This window comes from Elephantulus edwardii, unplaced genomic scaffold (assembly GCF_000299155.1).
Source record: "Elephantulus edwardii isolate Elephantulus edwardi_28Jun2011 unplaced genomic scaffold, EleEdw1.0 scaffold00003, whole genome shotgun sequence".
Lineage (NCBI taxonomy): Eukaryota > Metazoa > Chordata > Mammalia > Macroscelidea > Macroscelididae > Elephantulus > Elephantulus edwardii.
In genome coordinates this window covers 18,633,468-18,639,467 of record NW_006399753.1, presented here as the reverse complement: position 1 = coordinate 18,639,467, position 6,000 = coordinate 18,633,468, and positions in this window count along the sequence as shown.

Genomic DNA, 6,000 nt, shown 5'->3' with positions numbered 1-6,000 from the left:
ACGATAAACTGTTGACAAAATCTTGCTTGTTGAGAAGCAATTATTAATGAAGTTCAATGAATACAGCCTTCAATATAGATAAGATCTTAACACAAAGGAAATAAAATCCTAACCACAGTTGGTCCCACAATTGAAACCAGAATAAACAGAGAAAAGACTGACCCTGTGAAGCATTTTATTTTTATTTAATCTACAATCAATATCCATGGAGACCTCAGTCAAGAAATCAAATAGCATGGCTTATTGGCAAGCCTACTGCAAAACATATCTTTAATGTATTAGAAAATAAAGAAGATATGTGATAATAAATTAACTAATATGGCCATTCTAATCATAGCCTTCCATTTTGTGATTCTAGCCTCTTTGTCTATGATCAAAGACAAGAGTCTTATAACAAAAGTTTACAGAATACTCCTGGGCCTTCACAAGAAAAAAACTGATAACCCAATTACAAAATGGACAAGAGACAAGGAAAGGATGTTCACAGAGGAAGATACTAATATGGCAAACAGACACCTGACGAAATGCTCCAAATCCCTGGAAATAAGAGAGATGCAAATCAAAACCACACTGAGGTACCATCTCATTCAGTGGCAAAGTTTAACAGGGCAGCAAGTAATAGATGTTGGAGAGGATTTGGCGAGAAAGGAACTCTTATACATTGTTAGTGGGACTGTAAAATGGTGCAATCATTCTGGAAGGCAATTTGGTGCTTCCTCAAAAAGCTGAACATAGAAATTCCATATGGCCCTATTATTACACTACCTGTAATATACCCTGAGAATATGAGAACTGAGGCACAAACTAAGATTTGTACACCAATGTTCACAATGTTCATAGCAGCATTATTAACCATTGCAAGAACATGTCCAACTGCAAATGAATGGATTGAGAAATTATTGTACACACAATGGAAAACTATGCAGCATGCAGGAGCAATAATTTTGTAAATTATTACCTAATTTAAGAGGGACTAGAGAGCATTATATATTGAGTGAACTCACTCAGTTCCACAAGGATAAATATTGTATGACACTGTTATTGTACAATGAGTATAAGAATCCAGTAGGGGTAGGAGAGATTGGAAGCAGAGGGATGTGAATGTTCAGGGGGAGGGAGGTGTAATCATTGGGTTGTACAATTTGATGGGGGACTGAAGGAAATTGAAAGAATTTGTTCAAATTTATATTGTTGTTATTGTTGTTATGTGCTGTTGAGTTGCTTGCGACTCATAGCAAGACCCTATGTACAACAGTCCTAAACTCTGCTCTGCCCTGTGCCAATTGCACTGTCTCCAATACACCCATCCCAATTATCCCAGTCACTGAATCAATCCACCTCATAGGGGGCCTTCCCCTCCTGCGCTGTCCCTCCACCCTCCCAAGCATGATGACCCTCTCCAAGGACCAGTCCCTCCTTGCAACTTGTCCAAAGTATGTCAGACGAAGCCCCAGAATCCTTGCCTCCAAGGAGCAGCCCGGTTTAACCCTTTCCAGGACGATCTGTTTGTTTTCCTAGCAGTCCATGGTATTCTCAATACTCTTCTCTAGCACCACAGCTCAAAGGCATCAATTCTCCTTCTATTCTCCTTGGTCATTGTCTAACTGTTTGATGCATAACAAGTGATTACAAAGATCATGGCCTATATCAGATGCACCGTAGTCTCTAGAGAGACACCATTGCTCTTCAATACTTTGGAGAGGTCCCTAAACAGCAGACTTTCCCATTGCGAATTTGTATTAGAGTTTTGTAAATAAACAGTGAGGAAGAATAAAGCACACAAAATATAAATAAATAAATAAAACTCACACAATAAAATGCAAAAAAATATATAAATTATTCATTGTATCAAGGAGATAGAATTAAGACGGGATATAAGCCCCATCCTACTAGAAGGTAGTGATGATAGAGAGGATACGTAGAGTTATGGTATCAAAAAGAAATGGTTGAAAATGAAATATTTCAGGAAGAAGCATATGAATGCTAATAAAGGAAGAAGTTCCTTCATTGAAGGCGTTCAAGATAATAAGGCCCGAGGAATTGGTGGGATACCAATTGACATGTTTCAATGTAACCAGTGCAGCCCTGGATGTGCTTACCAGTCTGTGCCAGGTAATTTGGAGGAGAGCTGCCTGGCAAACTGATTGGAAGAGATCCGTATCTATTCTCATTCCCAAGAAAGGTGATTCAAGAGAATCTAGAAATTAGCAGACAATATCATTAATATTATGCGCAAGAAAAATATTGCTCAAGATCATTCAACAATAACTAGGACTGCATTGACAGAGAACCGCTAGCAGTTCACACTGGGTTTAGAAGAGGCCGTGGCACAAGGGATATCACTGCAAATGTCAGATGGATCTTGGCAAAACGCAGAGACTACCAGAAGAATGACTATCTGTGTTTTACTGAGTAGGCAAAGGCATTTGGGTGTGTGAATCATAACAAACTATGTTTAACATTAAGAAAAATGGAAATCCCAGACCATTTAATTGTGCTCAAATGAAAACTACCCCTTAGCTTTTGCATGAATAGATTAAGGGAACACTGTATGGTATAAAATTTAGAAAAGTGTGCATCAGGGCTCTATCCTTTCTCTGTGCCTATTGTATCTGCATGCTGAGCAAATCATTCAAAAAGCTGGACTCAGGGAGCTCTGGTGGCCTAGTGGCAAGAAGCTGCACTGCAATCCCAGAGGTACACTGTTACAATCCACCAGATGCTCTGCTGGAGAAGGAGAGGTAATCTCCTACTGTACCTGCCAGATCCAATTTGACAGCACACACACACACACAAATAATAAAGTAAAATAAATAAAAGAAAAAAATTTTTTTAAATGCTGGACTCTACAAAGAAAAGTGTGGCATCAGGAGATTTTTTTATTATTCAACTATTTAAGATGTAAAAGCATCCTCATTTCATAGGGCCCGTGAAAAACAGACAAGAGCACTGGACCTGCCCATGAGAAGTAATGTTCCAATCTCTGCTCTAGTGTAAAACTCCAGGAAGCCACTGGCCTCTGTCGCTTACAGTACTCAGTTTCTAGAGAATCAAAGCCGTCTTCCTGAAAGGACAGCTGAGTGGAATCTGGACTGAAGCCTGTTGGAAAGCCCCACCATTTATTGAACAATATTCCTTTGTGTCTGGCAAGTTAGTCCACAGTCAGGCGTGTGCTTTCGATTACATTAAGCAGTTGGAGGGCAAGCATATTAGACATTGGTTCGTTAGCTTCACAGGGACGTGCCTCTCTTGGCATTAAGCACGTTCACAGTCTGCAAATGACCTCTCAGTCTTTCATCCTAAATTCTTCTGAAAATGTCAAGTTAGTAAGCAGAATCAAGAAATCACTTCTCAAAGACAAATATTTTCAGAGATGATAGGAAATTCATGAAAATGTAAATTTGGCTGGGATTAGCAAATTTGGGGCTTCTGGATATTTTAAAAAAGAGATAGACCATGTTCTTAGTGAACTTTGGTTCAAGGTGAGGGTTTATCAATATTAGAATCTAGGTCTTCACAGGTTTTCAGTCCTCTGAATGCAAATTCAAATAAACCTGAGACTAATGATTGCCCCCTCTATAATTTGGAATCAAGACAATCGTTATGATAATTGTAGGTCTACCAAGTTTTTGTTAGAAAATGATCTGATTTTTATTTCAGCTCTTACCAGCTAAAGTAGCAGATTTAACAAGGACAACGTGAGATTGGAAGCTTCCTCTAAAATCAAGTCCTGGGCCCTCACCAAAGTTTTATCATTCCGCGATTGCCAACTATTAGGACCTGCTGACATAACTTGGAGGGGAAGCTTTTCCTGTTTGTGCCTTCCGGAAAGAGGCCAGTCAGTCACCATCAAATTGACTCCAACTCTTGGCAACATCAGGTTTGTCAAGGTACAACTGGGCTCCACAGGGTTTTCAATGACTGGTTTTTCATAAGTCAACTGCTCATCCTTTCCTTCGAGTGACTTTAAGTAGACTTAGACCTCCAAGCACTTTGATACCAGTCAAGGCCCTAAACCATTTGCACCACCCAGGAACTCCTACTGGGTAGGATAGACCTACAATTTATTTACTTATAAATATACAAATAGCTCATTTTCTTGCGCTCAGCAGGTGTCTAGTAAAAGCTGACTATCTGAATGATGGATTTAATAATGAATAAGTGACTTCTCCAACCAGGACTTTGCTGGGTTTCCTAATATACTCAAATTGAACATTTAGCAAATGATAATCAGTCTGCTGCTGGGATGATTCTTCCCCGATGTGAGTCCTTCCACACTGCAGTTATTACCTACGTCCTGTGGACCAGTGCTTATGCTTTCTGTGTGCTGCAGACAAAACGTTGGCACTCTGAAAATAACTAAAGGGCCAAGATTATGCCGGAGTAATTCAGCTGTTGTTGTTGTTGTGTGCCATAAAGTCAGGATCAACTCACAGCTGACCGACCCCTCAGCGAGTTTTCAGAGGCAGTTAATCACACAGGAGGATATTTACCATCCTCTCACGGAGCGTCTGGTGGATTTGAACTGTGAGCCTTTGGAATTGCAACACAGCTTCTTTCAACTAGGCCACCAGATCTGCCAGACTGAACCAGGACTTAAAATTCTTTCAGGCTGACTCAAAATTCTAACCAATTAACAGATACTCAATGCCGCTTTCTTAGTCAGCAAGCTTGCTGAATTTCTTCACTGGGCAAATGACAGTTGAATGGTCATCTTATACATTGATGCTGCTTTAAAATGTCCTTTCATGCCCATTCGACTTTGGGACCTTTTGAAAGCAGACATGATTCTGAGAGCTATATTAGAATCTACAGTTCAGGAGAGTCGAGGGGGTTGAATTTGTTTTCAGGCAAGCAATTTCCACATTGTATCCTATTCCATTTCCTTTTGCATTCTCCGGTTTTAAGCATCCATGAAATCCATTAACGGACCTGTAGGTGGCACAGAAGTTTGCACTCAGTTCCCCACTGAATGGCTGGCAGTGTGAATCCAATCAGTGATGATGTGGAGGAAAGGTCTGAGGATCTACGACCATAAAGATTGTTATGATGGACCATCGAGTCAGAACCCACTCATAGCTGACTCACCAGGGGTTCTCAGAGACAGTAAGTCACATGGTAATCGGTTGTTCTTCTTTCTTCCACAGAGTGGTTGGTGGATTTGAACCGTGTGTCTCTGGGTTGGCACTGTAGCTACTTACTACCAGAGCTCCCTACCATAAAGATTACCAAAAAAGCCTCTAAGCAGCGGTCTTACTCTGTGACACATAGGTCCCCATGAGTTAGAATCACCTCATTTTGGTCACAGACTTCGCTTATGAATTTCCTGTCTTGCGCTTACAACTCTGCCTAAACACATCTTGTGTTGCCTTCTTGATGTCCACATCTTGCCTTGGATAGCAGAGTTATAGTAGGAAGAGGAACAATGATTCATTATGCACTTAGACAAGCACATTCATTATGCACTTGCCAAGACCAGGATCAAAGAGGCAAACTTGTAGATAAGCCAAACACGCAACATAGTTTGAAAGCATGAACTATTTTTATGTTAGAAGCGGCACGCGTAGGAGAAGACAGTAAATGTCCTCTCTGTTCTTCAACATTTTTCAGGAAATTAGCTCATTCTTTTATAGAGAATGATGTGTTTAACAAGGTGGAGCCCAAACCCCCACATCTAAGTAAGTTAAGTACCCACACATCGTCAGTTCAGCCAAACACAAGATCTATAGAATTGTCATTAAAAATAAATTTTTAAAATAGTGTTCCCTATTTGATCCTGTTATATTTTCTGAATATTTTTTCTTTGGTATAGCTGATGAGTGGTATCTATGGAATCAGGTTTGAACATTCTACAGATTTGGGGCAAATGTTAAAGGAAAGGAACAGCATCTTCCTCACAATGTTAATAAGAAAGCAATCTTCCACCATATATTAATTAATTACATAAAAGGAAAGACAGAAGTGGGGCAAATTAAAAGGGATATATAATTGGGTATTATT